The sequence below is a fragment of the Sminthopsis crassicaudata genome, chromosome X, assembly GCF_048593235.1.
Source record: "Sminthopsis crassicaudata isolate SCR6 chromosome X, ASM4859323v1, whole genome shotgun sequence".
NCBI lineage: Eukaryota > Metazoa > Chordata > Mammalia > Dasyuromorphia > Dasyuridae > Sminthopsis > Sminthopsis crassicaudata.
This window is the reverse complement of record NC_133623.1, coordinates 19,796,771-19,817,037: the sequence shown is the minus strand read 5'-3', so window position 1 is coordinate 19,817,037 and position 20,267 is coordinate 19,796,771. Positions and strand designations below refer to the sequence as shown.

Genomic DNA, 20,267 nt, shown 5'->3' with positions numbered 1-20,267 from the left:
GACTGTTGTTAGGAAATGGTTGATAAGGTCATTGTCTGTCAAAGTCACAGATGCCATACGTTGTACCAGGTCTGACCTGTGTTCCTCACCTGTACACACACTCTAAATGGGATGGTGAGAGAATAGGTAGTGTCTGGTAGGATGGGGAAGGATGGGGAAGGTGCTGTCCCAAGGTGCTCCCTAACATTACATCAGGGCAGTGACAGGAAGGAAACTTGACCAGGTATCTCCAGGGAAACAGAAGTGGGCCCTCCCCTCTGAATGGACCACTTAGATACCTTTCTCCATGTGCACGCCATGGGACCCATGGTCCTTTTGTGGGTACAAGCACCAGCCCAGCACAATAAAGAGAAGTTCTCTTTCTTTCACCAGGAATATTTTATGTCAAATTTGTTTCACTTGGTCAGGAAAGTCATCCTTCAGAAAGAATCCTGTGGAGCTTGTCCACAGGAAAGGTGTTTCTAAAGCTTCTTGCCAGAACCTGGAGAGTCGCAGATGGGAACGCACTGGGAAGTCATAGTCCTTAGACAGCAGTTATGGGGAATTTTCCTAAAAGACAAGAATAATCATTAAGGTACATAATTTCATGGTAGCAAGGGCACATTCCCCCTGAATAATTGCATTTCCTCAGCTCAGGACTGCTCAGGGCTGCAGAAGCCCCCCCCCAATCTCAAATGTTACTCTCTACCTAGGGACTTCCTCATCCCCACCTTGGAGAGATGGCCACCGGTGGCTAGCCCTACCTTGTCCCAAATCCCAAAGGCATCCTAGCAAAATGAGGACTCCCTGCAGGGGGTCTCCTTCCTCATTCAGAAAAGGCCTTCCCTAGGGCCCCCTCCCCATCTTCTTCTTCCACAGAATGGGGGGGGCTTCTCCTCTCCTACCCCCCTAGCACAGAAGTTCTCCTTTTTCCTTCCTACTTCCTGTCTTGTCCCCAGTCCATGCCCAGAGGAGTATGCAGTGGGGATGGGAGAAGTAGTCACCCCAGACCCCCTGGGAAGGGGAAGTGGGGGCGGAGCCAAGAGCCAGGAAGGATTCTGAGCTCTTCCCATCAGCCAATCAGGTGCCTATTCTCAGTCAATGGCTTTGGAACCCTTTCTGATGGACCAATCAGATGCTCTCCCAGCCTTTCCCTTTCTCAAAACCCTGAGGAAATGGCCCCTAGCCACATCCTTCACCAAGGTCAAGATGATTTTGTTAATAAAGGGGGGGAGGGGGGGAGGGAGGGGGCGGCCAGGCTGGGCTCTCTGTCCCTCCCACCCCAAACGCCCCCAGTCCCTAGAGCCTCTTCCAAAGAAGCAGCAGCAATAGCACAGACCCCCTCACCCGCTTCCAATCCCAGAGCCAGATACCTAGTAGCCTCACCCCAAACCTTTGTCTCCAGGAGGTCCAGTGACTTGGCCTTTGCAGGGTGAAGGCATGGCCTTTCCAGGATGACAACATGGCCTTTGCAGGATGACAACATGGCCTTTCCAGAATGATGGCATAGCTTTTGCAGGATGACGACATGGCCTTTCCAGAATGATGGCATAGCTTTTGCAGGATGACGACATGGCCTTTCCAGAATGATGGCATAGCTTTTGCAGGATGATGACATGGCCTTTCCAGAATGATGGCATAGCTTTTGCAGGATGACGACATGACCTTTGCAGGATGACAACATGGCCTTTGCAGGATGACAACATGGCCGTTGCAGGATGATGGCATGGCCTTTGCAGGATGACTGCATGGCCTTTGATTCCTGAGGGTAGTCTCGGGGTGGGGGAGAAACTGGAAGGTAAGAAGGAGGGGAGATGATCATTACTGCTCCGGAAAAGTCAAGGTCACCTTCCCTTCAGAATTCTAGGGCTCAGGGCAAGGGCAATTGCGGCAGGGGAAGGGGAGGAGATGGCAAGTACAGACACGCCCTCCTAGGAGTAGGGGGTACCATGGAGGTGGGGAGGGAAGAAAAGGGTGCCCCTCCAGATTCCCTATGGGGTGGGAGAGAAGGGCCCTGGCTGCTCACCTCCAGAGCTGGGCTGCTTGGCCTTCCTCGAGGCTGTATGTCCATTATGTTGGTGGTGAGGGGGCCAGCAAAGGAAAGGTTGTGTGGCCACCCGCTGAGGAAGCCCCTCCCTTTGAGCTGACCAGGATGCCCAGCACTTAGTGGGGGATCTGTTCTCCCCTTTCTCTTCCTTCTGGTCCTCCTCCTCCTCCTCCTCCTGGTCCTTCTCCTCCTCTTCCTCCTCCTGGTCCTCCTGGTCCTCCAGCTCCTCCTGGTCCTCCTCCTCCTGGTCCTCCTCCTCCTCCTCCTGGTCCTCCTCCTCCTCCTCCTCCTCCTGGTCCTCCTCCTCCTCCTTCTCCTCCTCCAGCTCCTCCTCCTCCTCCTTCTCCTCCTCTTCCTCCTCCTCCTCCTCCTCTTCCTCCTCCTCTTGCTCCTCCTCTTGCTCCTCCTCTTCCTCTTCTTCCTCCTCTTCCTCCTCCTCCTCCTCTTCCTCCTTCTCCTCCTCCTCCTTCGCCTTCTCTTCCCTCAGCTCCTCTTTCCTCCCTCCCCACCCCCCCACCCCCCCGCAGTGCTCCTGCTGTTCCCAGCTTAACGCTGTTGCAGCAAGTGGCGGTACTGCAGCTCCTTCCTCCCTCCCAGCAGTCTCAGTGTCGCCCACCTCAGCTGCACCCTAGCCCTTGGAGGAGAAGAGAGCGAAGGGTGCTTAGTAAAGTAGTGAAACTTCCCCAGCGAGGCGCAGCAGTCTCTGCCTGGTTGAAGTTATTTTCTGGTTGCCCAGGGAGGAATTCCACGATCCTGATTGGCTCCTGTGGATAACATTATGACGGCACATTGCTGACTAACAGCCAATCACCTTCTGCCAAGATTTTGACGTCACAAAACTTGTAGTGGGACGCAAGAGGGACAGAGGCTAGCAGGAACAGCAACCATCCCCAGAAATAGCGCCCCAATTGCGCTCTCCCACAATCATTTTCAAGGCAAGGGCGCAGTAGAGGGTGTTTCCCAGAGCCCCACATAAAAAAATTTATCTCAAATTGCAATATTAAAATAAAAAAGAAAAATTTTAAAAATTAAAAAAAGATTCACAAAAGCACGGAATGCCCTAGGGAATAAAGTTTGGGGCAGGGGACAAATGAAAGATGGCACATAACGTTCTCAAACACTAATTACCACTCCTACATGGTAATATTCAAAGAGACATGAAATAGTTCTCCTTGTGGCCCAATGAGGCATTTGAAGATTCCTTGAAATAGTATTCTCTCTGGCAAGAAACTAGAAAATGAGGGCATCGCCATCTGAATAAATTTTGGTATATGAATGTTATGAATATTATTGTTCTATAAGATGAGCAGATTCATTTCAGAAAGGCCTGGGAAACCTTATGTGAAGTGAGCAGAACCAGGACAACACTGTATGTAATAATAGCAAGATTATGTGATGTTAACTATGGTGGAGTTGGCTCTTTTCAATAATGAGGTGATTTGATTCAGGCCAATTCCAATTGATTTCTGATAGAAAAAGCCATACACAGCTAGAGAGAACTATGAAGACTGAATATAGATGGATGTATGGTATTTTCACCTTTTTTTGTTTTGTTTTGGCTGTGTGTGTGTGTGTGTGTGTGTGTGTGTGTGTGTGTGTGTGTGCGTTTCCCTTTTGGTCTGATTTTTCTCACACAACATGACAAATATGGAAACATGTTTGCAGAATTTCACATAATTAACTTAAATAGGATTGTTTGCTGTCCTGGGGAGGGAGGAGATAAGGAATGGAGGGAGAAAAAGTTGTAAGAAAGTCTTACAAAAATTAATCTTGCAAACTTTCTTTACATGTATTTGGAAGAATAAATTACTATTGACATTTTTAAAAACTATTCACCATGATCAAGAAAGGAATATGATTCTCTCTGTATGACTTTCATGAAGTTCAGTGATTCTTAAATGGTCTATCCTTCATCTGTTTTCCAGGGCAGTTGCTGGTGATATTAGATAATCAACATTTTGTGCTACTTCTTTTCAGTCTTTGGACTTTGTTTCCCTATTTTTTGTTATCTCATGCAATCATTAACTTTTGTTTGGTCCATTCTCATGTTCACAGAGTCTATTGTTTAGGGAAAGATTTTTACCTTTTGTGTCAAGCTGTTCAATTTCTTCTATATTGTTCCTCTACCTCTCTCATTCTTTTCCAATTCATTCTTCTGGTGCTATCATTTCCTTTACACAGTTATTTTATAATGCTTTTGTGAGGCTCATGGTTTATTTCACTTAATCCAGAAATTCTAGTTGCATTTATGACCAACCTCTCTTTGAGATTTGCTTGGATGTTTTAGAGGCTTTCTCTTTTTCAGCATTTAGGTCTTGGTCATATCTATCACCATAATGGGTCTTTATTGTAGGATTTTTTTTCTTCTGACTCATACTTCCAGCCTTCCTTCTTGACTTTAGACTTTGTGTTTTGAGCACTTAGGCAGGGAATATCTGGACCTGGCTTGGCAGACCAGTTTTGTATTTTCTTTTGTTTCTTATTATTATAGCTTTTTATTTACAAGATATACACATGAGTAATTTTTCAGCATTGATAATTGCAAAACCTTTTGTTCCAATTTTTCCCCTCTTTTCCCCCACACTCCCTCCCCCAGATGGCAGGTTGACCAATACCTGTTAAATATGTTAAAGTATAAGGTAAATACAATATAAGTATACATGTCCATACAGTTGTTTTGCTGTACAAAAAGAATAAGACTTTGAAATAGTGTACCATTAGCCTGTGAAGGAAATAAAAAATGTAGGTGGACAAAAATAGAGGGATTGGGAATTCTATGTAGTGGTTCATAGTCATCTCCCAGAGTTCTTTCACTGGGTGTAGCTGGTTCAGTTCATTACTGCTCTATTGGAACTGATTTGGTTCATCTCATTGTTGAAGAGGGCCACGTCCATCAGAATTGATCATCATATAGTATTGCTGTTGAAGTGTATAATGATCTGCTGGTTCTGCTCATTTCACTCAGCATCAGTTCATGTCAGTCTCTCCAGGTCTCTCTGAAATCATCCTCTGCTGGTCATTTCTTACAGAACAATAATATTCCATAACATTCATATACCACAATTTATTCAGCCATTCTCCAATGGATGGGCATCCACTCAGTTTCCAGTTTCTGGCCACCACAAAGAAGACTGCCACAAACATTCTTGCACATGCAGGTCCTTTCCCATTCTTTAAGATCTCTTTGGGATACAAGCCTAGTAGAAACACTGCTGGCTCCAAGGGTATGCACAGTTTGATACCTGTTTTGTATTTTCTTGGATGTTGCCAATGCTTTCTTCAAGTATTTAGTGTTTTGGTCCTGTGACACCTCAGGATTAGCTCGGGTTGGAAACCTTCCAACTTTCAGTGTCAAAGTCAACCACCCAAAAGTATTTATTAAGATCTTTGAGAGCAGGGACTGTTGTTGTCTTCTTCCCAGTTCCTAGTATCTGACATATGTGGGTGTTTTGTGCTTCAGTCTTGCCCAGTTCTTCATGAACCAGTGGACCGTAGCATGCCAGTTCCATCCATGGAATTTCCTCGGCAAAGATACTGGAATGGTTTGCCAATTGCTTCTCCAGTGGATCAAGGCAAATAGAAGTTAATTTGCTTGTTCAGGGTCACACAACTAGTAAGTATTTGAGGCAGGATTTTGAGTATCTGAGGCAGTATTCTATCCACCGATAGCCACCGAGCTCCCAGACAGTAAGCTCTTATTAAATATTTGCTGACTTGAGTTAAGTTGAATTGATTTCTACTGGGCAATCCTTCTGAATTAGGCATAGCAAAGTATAGGGAGCTGTAAAAGGCTAGGACTGAGCAGATGCACTTAACCAAGATAACCTAGCACTTAAGGCTAATTACCAATTGGACAATTCTCTACTAACATGCTTGGAGGATGACCCTACTCAACTCTGTGCTGGCTCGATCTGTGGGTGTGGACAAGATCAGAAGGTGGAGTAGGACAGGCATGATCATTCTTTGGTGGTGGAGAGAGAGACAGCAGGTGTAGAGATTCTTATATCTAATTCTCTGACAGCGACCCCAAAAGACCAAGAATAAAGACTTTTGTTTATCCTGACTTTGGCTGATTCTAAGATATCCAGGGTACTAATGTGGTCACTACAGGGAGAAATAGGACAGGAGCCACTTTGAGACAACTTCTGAGAAGGTGGAGGAACTGTTACTTGGTCCTGGGCACAGGGTATGCCCCATGAAACATTTCCTGGGGATAAGTGCAAATACAAATGTCTGAGAGAAGTTGGGGGGGGCACCAGGGCCCTTTGAGGAGCTGGGAGCTTTGGAAAGGCTATAGAGATGAGGTGACTCCTGAGGCAAGTCTTGAAGAGGAGCCTTGAACATGCTGTAGAGGGCAGAGGACCAAGATGGTGCCCTGGTTGGGCCTCCAAATGGAGCCTTCTCACATATTTTGTAATGGGGGTGGAATTGTAGGTGGGCAAGCCTCCCTTTGTGGATGCTGCCTGACAGTATCCTTGGGCTCCCTGAAACATGGCTGCCCCACCAAGAGAGCTATGTGTGACACGGGGTTTTCAGAGGAGGGTCAGAGCTCCTGAACATCTCTGGGAGCACAGGCAAGGGTAAGAAAGTCACTTCTCTCCTCAGGCTCAGGAAGAAAGTATCTTTCAAGAGGAACCAGAATTTAAAAATGTCTTGAATGGATCAAGCTAAGTTAATTAACACAGTGAATTTTTTTTATTCATAAGTTTCAAATGGAAATGGGAGGAAGAAAATCTTTATTTAAAAATAAAATTAGATTATCTTCTTTGAATTATTTTTATTTAAAGGGCATTACACAGATAGTAAAAATAAAATATTTATTATCATCTATATTTTCTTTGAAGTTGCAGATCTGAGCCTTCTGCAGTTCATCTCCTTGGGCCACAGTTTCCTCATCTGATAAATAAGAGGCCTGGACTCAGTGCCTCTTGAGATCCCTTCCTACTCTAAATGAAGAACCCAATCTTATCCTTAGCAGTTTACCCCTCTCTCTGGGAGGTTAGTGATGTTCTTTCTTAAAATCTTTCTGTTCAAAGTTTGAAGGGATATTCTGTACAATTTGATAAAATAATAACAGAATTCATTAGGAGAAAGAAAGAAAAGTCCTAGAATTTCAAGAAAAATAATGAAAAAGAATAGGGGTTGAAGGAAAAATAGCACTTTCAAGTCTCAATTATACATACATACATATATATATATATCTCAATAGTTAGCAAATACATTGGGTTGCAAAAAATTAGAGATATAGTTCCATGGAACTATCTAGATAAGGGAGAATAAAAAAACATTGGTTTTAAATGACCCAGTATCTGATAAACCAAAAAAGCATAAATTACTTAGAAAAGAACTAACTATTTGGTTAAAAAAAAACTGCTAGGAAAGTAAGAAAGCAGTGTGGTTGAAATTAGGCTTAGATAACAACCTTAAACTTTTTTGCCAATTAGAAATTGATATGTAATTGAAATACTAAAAATCATACCATTTTTCAAAAGTATAGGAAAGACAGATCATATAACTCTCATGCTATGTGTTGGATATATGTTCTTAACCAAATGAGAGGTAATGTTCATTACAAAAGAAAAAAATACATAATTTTGACTACATAAGCTGAAAAGCTTCAACACAAACAAAATTAATGCTCCTAGGGTAAGAAAGGAAGTAGACGTATAGTAAAAGAATAATCATTTTTTCAAATTTCTAAGATAAGGCTTACTATCTAAGCTATATAAAGAACTAAAACACAGACACAGACACATACATATACCACATCATTCCTCAGTAGAGCACTGATTCAAGGAGATATATATAATTCTCAATGCCAAATATACTCTTACCAAAAAGAATATTCTATGGTGAACTCACACAGAGCAAGCACTCACAGGGTGATCAGAAAAAGCAATACAAGGAAACTCTCACAGATTTTCTCAAGAATTTTAGGATTAATTGTACAACATGCAAAACACTGACACAGGACCACCCACCATGGTGTGCCCTCATCAGAGAAGGTATTGTGCTCTATGAGCAAAGCAGAATTGAAGTAGATCAGAAGAAACATGAGATGCACAGTCAGAGAGACAACCCCCCCCCCCCCGTTTATAGAAACTATTTGTGCCCGACTTGTGGCAGAGTGTTTCAAGCTCATATTGGTCTGATCAGCCACAGTCAGACGTACTCTAACCTTACTTTAATATAGTGATGTCACTTTGGTGCTCTTCAAGAATGAAGGACAACTCATCAATCAACAATTTTTAGAAGAATTGCAAACTATTAATAATCATATGAAAGAATGCTCTTAGTAATAATTAAAGATCTGCAAATCAAAGCAAATAAGAAATTTTCCCTCGCATCAACTAATTAAAATTTTGTTTTGGGGCAGCTAGGTGGTCCTGTGGCTATAAGTGTTGGGTCTGAAGTAAGGAGGATTTTGTCTTCTTCATTCAAATCTGGGTTTAGACACATTAACTAAGTCAAGTCACTTAGTCCTTTTTGCTTTAGTTCTTCTTTATCTTTATCAAATACTAAATTACTATGTTCATTTACTGCTGTGTTTTGTATACCTAATCTATTCCAGTGACTCACCATTCTATTTGTTAGCTAGTATCAAATTATTTGCTTTGTAATATTGCTAGAGATCTATTACAGTTAGGCCACCCTCTTTCACATTTTTTTTTCAACTGATTGCTTTGATGTCCTTGGCCTTTTGCTCTTTCAGATGAATTTTGTCATTTTCTTTAGTTCTGTAAAATAATTTTTGGTAGTTTAATTGGTATGACGCTGAATAAGTAAACTAATTTAGGTAGGACTGTCATTTTTGTTATGTTGGTTTGGCCTGTCCCATGTGTAATGAATATTTTCCTAGTTCTTTACACCTGATTTATTTGTGTGAAAAGTGTTTTGTAACTGTTGAAGTTCCTGGGTTTTTCTTGTCTGGTAGACTCTCAAGTATTTTATATTATCTACATTTATTTTTTTTTAAAAATTCTCTTTCTATTTCTTACTGCTGGACTTTGTTGGCAATATATAAAAATGATGATGATTTTGTATTTATTATGTTAAAGTTGTTAATTATTGCACCTAGTTTTTTAGTTGATTGCCTGGGATTCTCCAAATATACCATCATATCATTTATAGAATGATAGTTTCCTCACTGCCTTTTCTAATCCCTTCAATTTCCTTTTCTTTTTTTATTGCTATACCTGGAATTTTTGTACAATATTGAAAAACAGTAATGACAATCGGCATTCTTCCTTCACCCCTGGGAAGGCTTCTAGTTTATTATCCCCATTACAGATAATGTCTGCTAATGGTTTTAGAGAAAATACTACAGATTATTTTAAGGAAAACTTCATTTACTCCTGTCCTTTCTAGTTTTGTTTTTTAAAGGAATGATTCTTATATTTTGTCAAAATCTTTTTATGCACCCCTTGAGATGACCATATAATTTTTGTTGTTTTGTTATAAATATATGGTTAATTATCCTGACAGTTTTCATTATACTGAAGCAGCCCTGCATTTACACAATCCTACTTGGTCACAGTGTATAATGTTTGTGATATATTGCTGTAATCTCCTTATTAGTAGTTTATTTAAAATGTCTACATTAATATGCATTAGGGAACTTGATTTATAGTTTTCTTTTCTCTATTTTTGCTCTTGGTTTAAGTATCAGCATCATATTTGTGTCATAAAAGGAATTGGGTAGAGCTCCTTCTTTGCCTATTTTCCCAAATAGTTTATATATTTTGGAATTAATTGCTCTTTAAATATTTGGTAGAATTCACTTGTGAATCTCTCTGGTCCTGGGGATTTTTTTCATCTATGACTTGTTTAATTTCTCTTTCTAAGATAAGGTTATTAAGTGTTCTATTTCCTCTTCTGTTAATCTGTGCAATTTATATTTGTATACATATTCATCCATTTCATTTAGATTGCTAGAATTGTTAGCATATAATTGAGCAAAGTAGCTTCTAATAATAGCTTTAATTTCATCTCCATTGGTGGTGAAGTCACCCTTTTTTGATTTTGGTACTAGTAATTAGCTTTTCTTCTTTATTTTTAAAATCAAATTAAAGTGGTTTCTGTAATTTATTGGAGTTTTCCCCATAAAATCACCTCCTAGTTTTATTTCTTTCTTTTCCCATTCAATTTTCTCCAGAAGTTATAATTCTTCTAAAGCCCAGTTCATCTCTTTAACTTCTTTCTTGTTTATTTTTTGGTTAGATTTATCTAGTTCTGAGAGGGAAAAGTTGAGGTCTATTAGTATAGTTAATACTGACTCTTTCCTCCTGTAATTCATTTAGCTTTTCTGTTAAGAATTTGGATGCATAATTAAGACAACTCTGAGATACTTCTACACACCTGCCAGATTGGTTAGAATGACAGGGGAAAGATAATGCTGAATGTTGGAGGGGATGTGGGAAAACTGGGACACTGATACATTGTTGGTGGAATTGTGAACACATCCAGCCATTCTGGAGAGTGATTACCAACTATGCTCAAAAAGTTATCAAGCTGTGCATACACTTTAATCCAGCAGTGTTACTACTGGGCTTATATCTCAAAGATATATCCCAAAGAAGGGAAAGGGACCTGTATGTGCAAGAATGTTTGTGGCAGTCTTCTTTGTGGTGGCCAGAAACTGGAAACTGAGTGGATGCCCATCCATTGGAGAATGGCTGAATAAATTGTGGTACATGAATGTTATGGAATATTATTGTTCTGTAAGAAATGACCAGCAGGATGATTTCAGAGAGACCTGGAGAGACTTACAAGAACTGATGCTGAGTGAAATGAGCAGGACCAGCAGATCATTGTATACTTCAACAGCAATACTATATGATGATCAATTATGATGGACGTGGCCCTCTCCAACAATGAGAGAATCCAAATCAGTTCCAATAGAGCAGTAATGAACTGAACCAGCTACACCCAGACAAAGAACTCTGGGAGATGACTATGAATCACTACAAAGAATTTCCAATCCCCCTATTTTTGTCCACCTGAATTTTTTATTTCCTTCATAGGCTAAGTGTACACTATTTAAAAGTCCGATTCTTCTTGTACAGTAAAATAACTGCATGGACATGTATACATATATTGTATTTACCTTATACTTTAACATATATTTAACAGGTATTGGTCAACCTGCCATCTGGGGGAGAGGGTGAGAGGATGGAGAGGAAAAATTGAAACAAAAGGTTTTGCAATTGTCAGTGCTGAAAAATTACCCATGAATATATCTTGTAAATAAAAAGCTGTAATAATAAAAAATAAGTAACACTACCAGTAACAGTGTTTTAATTATCTGTGTAATCTAACTATCTGTTCTCTCAACTCTATTTCACATTTACCATTCCTGCTATCTCTTATATCTCTTTATTTTGTCCGTAATGTCTTCCCCTAAGAATTTGGATGTATGCATATGTGTGTATATACATATACTATATATATATATATATATATATATATATATATATATATATATATATATATATATATATATATATATATATATATATATATATATATATATATATATATATATATATATATATAATACATATATTTAGTATTTCTATTACCTCATTATCTATAGTATATATTATTAGCAAGATGTAGTTTGCTAATATATTTTAATTAGATATATTTTGGCTTTGGCTTTGACTGAGATCATGATTGCTATTTCTGCTTTTTTTTTTTTTTTGCTTCATCTGAAGCATAATAGATTCTACTCTGTCCCTTTCCTTTACTCTGTGTGTGTCATTCTGCTTCAAGTGTTTCTTGTAAACAATATATTGTAAGATTCTTATTTTTTAATTCACTCTGTTATTTACTTTTGTTTTAGCCCATTAATTCTTCATTTTGATTGCTATATATTCCTTCTCTTTCTCTCCTTGTTTCTTCTTCTTTTCAATTTTCTGTCATTTTCATGTCCGGTTCATTTTGCAGATGAGGAAACTGAGGCAATTATGGTAAAGTGACTTGCTCAGGGTCACACAACTAGGGACTATCTGAAGCCAGATTTAAAGTTTTGAAGATGAGGCTTCCTGATTCTGGACACTGTACTATCTACTGCATCATTTAGCTGCCTGAGAATTAGGAATACATGAGTTCAAATGCTCACTGGCTATGTGATCCTGGTCAAGTCATTTAACCTTTGTTTGCCTCAGTTTTCTCATATATAAAATGGAGTGAAATAATCTCAGAGTTGTCGTAAGGACAAAATGAGATGACAGTTGTAAAGTACTTATGTGGTGTCTGACATATGGTAGATCTACAGAACTTTTGTCCTAGTTCGGTTTAAATTTTATAAACTGCATTCAACTATATATTCGTTTATATTCGTCTGTATTTGATATTTGCATTTAAAAACATTTTTCTGAGAAGGGGTCCAAACTGTTCTCACCAGAATGCCAAATGGGTCCATGACCCCTCAAATCTTAAGAATGCCTCCTCTAAATTAATGCACTCTGTATAAGAAGTCCAGAAATTCTAACATGTCCATGCATTCCCATCTGAGTATGTTTTAGTCTAACTCTAGGCCAAACCATAATTTTGTAACAAACAATAAGGGTTTACCTTAACCAGGAAATTGAGAGAGATCTCAAAAATCTTAAAATAGTCTTTGTTTGCACCTAAGTTGTGACATTTGGAATAGTCCAGACATTGAAAATGTAATTCAATCCACCTTACTTTTGCTTCCTTAAGCTTCCCTTTACAGTTTGGTAAACATAGGCATAGAATGTATGGGCACAGCTTCCATTTTCCTTATCTGATTAGTACCTATAGCTTTAGGGTTTCTATAAAAAAGTATTTCGTCCCCACATTAGATTGGGTCTAGGACTTAGAATTAAAGATGTAGGAACGATATTAAGATGTCACATAGCCCATTTTCTGGTTGGGGCATAACACATTTGGACCATCCCATAGAAATAAAAGACTTCCAGAGGAGACACTCCAGACTGCCCCTCTCAATTAATAATCTATGCTATTCTGAAATCCTTCCTGCTAAAATGGAATATGGTATGACAGGCTTCGGTTTTCACCACTTCTCTTGTTCTGCCACAGAGAACATCAGAAATCCTTAATCACTCTTCTCATACACTTGTGCATTTAAATAATATTGACATTTCAAGTGAAGATCTAGTTGATACCCTTCTCTAATTGAATTAGAAGAAAATTAAGAGAGAGAAATGTGTTTTTCTGTCTGTGTCCCCTTGGTACCAAAGACAATGCTATCTATACAAGACAGCTTGCTAAGTGACATCACTGGCTACTGTGTATAACCAACTATACCATCTTGACACATTTTATTGATGAACTAAAATCAGATGAAGTCACAGAATTGCATCATTTGAGAATGGAAAAGAATCTTAGCAACCATATAGCACAACCCACCCATAAAAGAAATCCCCAGTGTATCATAATCAGTAAGATTCTCTTTCCTCCTCTTGAAGACCTCCAAGGATGGAGAACTCATTACCTCTCTAGGCAGCCCATTCAGTTACTGAACAGCTCTAATTGTTAGGAAGTTATGGCTGATGTCAACCCTAAATTCACCTTTTTGCACCCCCCCACTGCTCCTGGTGCTGTCTTCTGGGGCCAACAAGCTGTCGCCCATGTGACAGTCTTTCATATATTTGAAGACAGTTGTCGTGATGTCTCCCCGAGACTTCTGTTTTCCAGGCTGAATATGTCCACTTTCTTCAAGCTATCTTCATTTGTCATTGACTCAAGACCCTGTATCATCCTGCTTGTGTTCCTCTGCACCAATCCAGGATACCAGTGTCATACTGTGCTGCCCAGAATAAAGCACAATTAAACTATCACCTCCCAATTTCCAGAAGCTGTATGTTTGTTAATACTGTCCACAATCAGATTAGCTTCTCTGGAGCCTACATCCCACTGCTCATTCTTATTGAGCCTGTATGTCATCCACTAAATTCCCAGATCTTTTTCAGAACATCCATGCCTCTCCCAACTTACACGTGGGATGCTGATTTCATTGTACCTAAGTGAAGACTTTACATATATCCATACTGAACTTCAGCTTATTAGATTCAGTCCAAAGCTATAGCTACAGCTTTGAATCCTGACTCCCTCATCCAATGTGTTAGCTAGTCCTGCCAGCTTTGAATGAGATTTGGCTGAAAATTTGACAGGCTTTGCCTTTATGTATATCATTGATAAAAAAAAATTAAATTATCCAGGGCCAAGGACAGATCCCTGAGGTATCTTTACTGCAGTCCTCCTGTAAATATTGACATTCATTTCATTTTGCATCTGGCTATCTGACCAGTTTCAAATCTGTCTTTCAAATATTATTATCTAATCCATATTTCTCCAAGAGAATATTAGAAAATATCTTATCAAAAGCTTTGCTACCATTTAGGTAAACTGTGTCTACAGCCATTTCCCTCATATGCTAATTTAACAATCCTTTTAGAAATAGAAAATACAGGTGGTCTAACCTGATCTGTTCTTGATAAAGATAATCCTGGCTCAGTGTAATCAGTATTTCCCTTTCTAGATGTTTGCCAACTAGCTCTTTAATGATCTATTCTGGTATTTCTCCAGAAAGCACAGTAAAACTTATTGGCCTATAGTGTGCAGACTTGGTTGTCTTGCCTTCTTTTGAAAAAAAAGGGGGGGATTAAATTTGCCCTTCTCTAGCCTTGTGGTATTTCATTCTCCATCATTTTTCAGATGTCACTGACTGGAGCTCACGGACCCAAGGGTGTAGTTCATTTGCGCCTGTTGATTTAAACTCATCAAAGGCAACTGGATGCTCACTTACTAGCCCCTGATTTATCTCAAGTATAGTAATCTGGGTTGTCATTCTAGGATACAGGTGAATCCTCTATTGGTTGAGAAGAAATATGTTCATTTTAATTCAACAAGCATTTATTGAATGTATAATATTTGTTAAACACTGTGCTAGATTTTGAAATGTGGAATTGATTAAACAATGTTTTATGTAAACCAAATGAATTCTGTGCTAAGTGGAGGTTGCTACTTTTAGCTCCAAGTGGTAAAAAAAAATGATGCTGCAATACAGAAGGAAAATATGACTTCAGGTGTACAGACATTAGCCAATACCAAAAATCAAACTGACTTTATATTTCATGCAACATTTCACTTTATTAACAATATTTTACATGATACCTACATATCATATTTTTCCACCGAAGAGACATAAATACAATAGTGGCTAAATGATATAATCTTACAGTGAAATCATGTTGGATTTGGAGTCACACTGGATTTGAATTTGGATCTGGGCTAAGACTCTGCCACTGTCTACCTGTGCAACCTTGATCAAGACCTCCCCCCCGCCCCGGTCTGTCTCCACATCTGTCAAATGATTCATTTGGACTAGATGAGGTTTCAAGTCCCCTTTTCCACCTCTCATAATCCTACAGTCTTGCTAATGGGAGTAGTTTGGGGAGATAAGTAAAATCAAGATACCACCAAAGTATTCCTTTTTCTTTAAATCTCACCATTTCAGAGAAGACTATTTTGGAATCAGTGAACTAATACACTTCGCTGTAGTTATCAATCTAAAATTAATATTGGCTCCATCAACATATTAATTATAATCCCCTATGTTTTACTGGACTGTTATCCAATTTGGTAGCAGAGTGGATAGAATGCTGAACTTGAAGTCAGGCAAACCTCATTTCAACCCCAGCTGCAGACATCCTAGCTCTGGAATTCTAGGCAAGTCATTTAACCTTTCTCTCAGTTTGCTTTGTGCAAAATGGAAATTATGATAGCACCGACTTTCCAGGGTGTTGCTCCAGGGTCAAAAGATATAGATATATAGATATAGCACTTTGCAACCCTTAAAGTAATAGAGCTCCCAGTATCAGTTTGGTGAGCACCAGACCTGGAGTCAGGAAGTCTTAAGTTCAAACCTGGTATCAGACACTTTCTAGCTGTGTAACTTACAGCTAGTCACTTCATCTCTGCCTGGCTCAATTTTCTCATCTGTAAAATGGGGACAATAACAATAGCACCTATGTCTCAAGGTTGTTTTGAGGATCAAATGAGATGACATTTACAAAGCACTTTCCAGACATTCAACACCTATACAAATACCAGCTACTGACATTAGTATCGTGAACCTGTTAAATGATGTTCAAGTGGTTCTAAGGGCACATGACAACAGCAAAGAACCTTCTCCAACCTCTATCTCATCTGTTCAGCCTCTGTGTTATTACTTCCCTATACATGATAGAGATGTAAATAAGCAAGAGAAAGATAACAAAGAAATCGTCCAGAAAGCCCAGAATCCCAAATAAGCCTTCAGGAACCAAATCCAAAGGTGATATCAGGTAGAAAAAGGCTCCCACCAAACACAGGACAATCCTGATGCGAAACATCCAGAAAAGTCCTCCCACGGAAAACAGTTCTCGGAATGCATGTCTTAGCAGAGTGGGGAGATCCAAAAGTCTCTCCATAACAGACCGGGGCTGTCCTGAGAACCTTCGGTTGTAGTCGTGGATATCTTGATGTAAACGCCGGGCTTCGACGGAGTGGACATCTTCAGCAAACACAGGAAACAGCAAAGTCACTGTTTGGCGACAGATGGGACAACTGACCATCCCGAGCCACGACCCATAACGCCAGTAGGCAATGAGGCAGTTGCCGCAGAAGAGGTGGCCACAGTTGGTTTCGATGGGAAGAGAGGCGTGATGTAAACAGATGGGGCAGGACAGGTCCGTGTAGAACTGAGCTCGAGGGGCCGGAGGATCTTGCTCCCGGTGGAGCTGTTCTCTCAGGACCCGGACGAGCTCGCGGTTGTTGGGATGGATGTGCTGCTGGGCGCTTCGGAGAAGGACGTAGCCCACCACAACCAGGAAAGCGCACCCGAACAGCACGGCCACGAGCACCTGGTCACTGACTCCTTCGATGAGAGAGTCCTCGGGCTGCAAACCGGGCGCCTGGGAGGGTGGCTTGCCCATGGCGGAGGGCCACGTGGCCCGGCCCTAGCCGGAGGCGACCGACAGGCACTGTCCAAGGTCCCCGAGCTTGGCGGGGCAGCCGGGGGAGGGATGTGCGTGGGGGGGGGGGGTCCCACTTACGGTCGGTCACTGCTGTCCGGGCCCAGCGGGGGTCGCTGTGGGCCGGCTTCGGCCAACGGCCGCCGCGGCTTCCCCGGAGCGCGGGGCGAAAGCGGGCGCGCCAGGCCGGCTGGGCGGAGCGGCCGCTGCTGCTGAGGCGCGGGCGGTGGCAGCGACGGAGGAGCCCCGGCTCGTGGCTGCAGCCGTTGCTGCAGTGCCAGCTGCTGCTGTTGCAGCGGTAGTGGCGAGGAGTCTGGGCAGTTCGCGCGGACGTAGGCACGCACGCACAGAAAAAGGCTTCAGTGTCCGCGACCTCCGGTTGCTAGGCAACCGCGGCTTGCGCCGGCGCTCTCTTGCACGCGTTCTGGCTCTATCTCTGTGTCTCTGTGAACTCTGTCTCCCTGTCTCCTCTGCCTGTTTCTGTCTCTCTTCTGTCTCTTTCTCTATTTCTGCCTTCATCTCTCTGTCTCCTTCATCTCTGTATCTCCGTCTGTCTCTCTTCTGTTTCTCTCTCATGTCTCTGTCTCTCTCTCTCTCTGTCTGTCTCTGTCTCCTTTGTTTCTGTCTCGGTATCTCTTTGTCTCTTCTGTTTCTCTCTGTCGCTATCTGTTTCTGTCTCTCCTGTTTCTGTCTCTCTATCTCTTCTGTCTCTGTCTCCTTTGTTTCTGTCTCGGTAGCTCTCTTTCTCTCTCCATTTCTCTTTCTCCCCTTCCCTTCACCCGTTCTTGAGCTCCCCTGGGGGAGTCGAGGCCCAGACGGCGTTGGCACCTGCTGAGGAGGCTTAAAATGCTTAAACTAGGGGTGTGTGTGTGTGTGTGTGTGTGTGTGTGTGTGTGTGTGTGTGTGTGTGTTTGAAAGACGGAAGGAGGAAAGAAAGGGATAATTGTATATGGGGGTGTATTGGGGAGCGAATGCGTGTGCTGTATGTATCTGTATGTGATTTGAGTGAGCTCCCTCTTCTCTCCTCTTCCTCAGTTCTTATCAGTCAGGTGCTTTCTGATCCTCTCTCCTTCCTCACCCCTGTTGTTTCACATGATGAAGTGACTTTGGTCTTTAGGAAGGCTCACCCCTTCACCTGTTCAAACAGTTTTGATAAATCCCACCTCCTTCAACACATCGTCCCCTTTTTGTCCCTGCTCCCTCATTTATGTTTAATCTCTTCCTGTCTGTGAGCTCGTTTTCACCTGTAGATACATAGAAAACATATGCATTCTCTACACCTCACACACTCCCCACAGCAGACAGATACAGCACACACACACACACGTGCACACATACACACACGTGTGCGCACACACACGCACACACACACATTTGCTTACCAGACTTCCTACTGCCTACAAAAAGTCCATGTCTCCCCCTCCCCTAAAAAAAAAAAAAACCCTCACTTTCTTCTTCTCTCCCTGCTATCATTCTATTTCACTTCTGCCTCTAGGGATTGAACTCTTCAAAAAGACATCAACAATAGGTGGTGCTTTCATTTTCTTTCCTGTTCCTCTCTTAACTCCTTAGGATATGGTTTCCCACATTATCAATCCACTAAAGCTATTCTCAACAATTTACTAATGATCTCTTAGCTGCCAGATCCAATGGCCTTTTCTCAATTCTCCTTTTCTTCAGCCTCTTTGCAGCTTGTTCAACATTCTCTTCTCTAGGTTTTTGAGACACCCCCCCTCCCCCTTCTTGTGGTTCTCCTCCTACCAATCAAATGGTCTCCTTTGCTGGATTACACCAGATCCAGATCACACTCTAACAGTAGGTGTTCCTCAGGGCTTTGTCTTCCTCTTCCTCTATACTACTTCCTCTCATCAACTGCCATATTTTTTTTTTTTTTTTTTTTTTTTGAGGCTGGGGTTAAGTGACTTGCCCAGGGTCACATAGCTAGGAAGCGTTAAGTGTCTCAGACCAGATTTGAACTCAGGTCCTCCTGAATTCAGGGCTGGTGCTCTATCCACTGCACCACCTAGCTGCCCCCTAACTGCCATTTCTATGTGGATGATTCTCAGATCTACATACCTTGCCTCAACCTTTCTGCTGACTTTCAGTGTCTCATATCCAAATCTTTCAGATTTCTTAAGCTGGATGTTTAGTTCACATCTTCAACTCTATATGTCTAAAACAGAACTCTATCTTTTCCACTAAACCATCCCCATCTCCTATCTCCCCTGTTACTGTAGAGGGCAACCACTTTCCCCTCAGTCCCTCAAGCTCCCAACTAGGGATCACCCTGGATTCCTCACTATCTTTCATCCCCCATATCCAAGCTGTTGCTGAGACTTGTCGATTTTACTTTTGTAAAATCTCTCAATTATGCTCCCCTCTTTCCTCTGACACTGCCCTCTGTCTGGTGCAGACCCTCATCACTTCACAACTGGGCCAACCTATAGTAGTCTGCTGGTGTGTCCACTTGCCTGAAGTCTCTCCCAGCTACAACCCATTCTTCGTTCAGCCACCAAAGTGATTTTTCTAAAGGGCAGATCATTTAACAAAATGCCTCTTGGGCTCCCCAAACTATTTCCCCCTCCCGCACCTAGCTCAAATTCCAGTAGCTTCCTATCGATTCCAGAAACAAATAGAAAATTCTCTGGCCTCCAAAGCCCTTCCTAATCTAGCCCCATCCTTCCTTTCCAGTCTTCTTATACCTTATTCCCCAGCATGTACTCTTCAGTCCTGTGCCACTGGCCTCCTGGCTGTTGCATTATCAAGACTCTTTCTCCTGCTGTGTTCCATGCCTCTTCCTCCTCAGTTCCACATACCAGTTTCCTTGGCTTCCTTTAAATTCCAGCTAAAGCCCAATCTTCTATAGAACACCATCTTCGACCCCTCTTAATTCCGGTGCTTTCCCTCTGTTAATTATTTCCTATTCATCCTGTACATAGCTTGCTTTTTATATCTGTTTACAACCTTTCTCTCCTATTAGATATTGGTTTTTTTTAAGCAGACCTACATATGTGTATGCCATGTCTTACATATATACATACATATACTACACATTCACATACACACACACACACACACAAACCCCACACATACCCACTATACACAAGTACAAAACCACAATACCATAGATAAATTATATACCTACATACATATATACACTGTATAGTTCCATATACCCCACACATTCATACAACACATGCACATACCAGATACACACATACTATGTGTGTATCTTT

General features: G+C 41.3%; 1 long non-coding RNA gene and 1 pseudogene across 1 annotated transcript in view; both read right to left on the bottom strand.

Moving 5' to 3' along the window:
* Positions 1-377: 377 nt before the first annotated feature.
* Positions 378-20,267, bottom strand: part of LOC141548316 (uncharacterized) — a 31,684-nt gene continuing 11,794 nt past the window's right edge. Inside the window, exon 3 of the long non-coding RNA XR_012483894.1 lies at positions 378-549. This is a non-coding gene — a long non-coding RNA (uncharacterized LOC141548316). The remainder of the gene's footprint in view (positions 550-20,267) is intronic.
* On the bottom strand, positions 14,865-17,313 carry LOC141548700 (E3 ubiquitin-protein ligase RNF170 pseudogene; annotated as a pseudogene).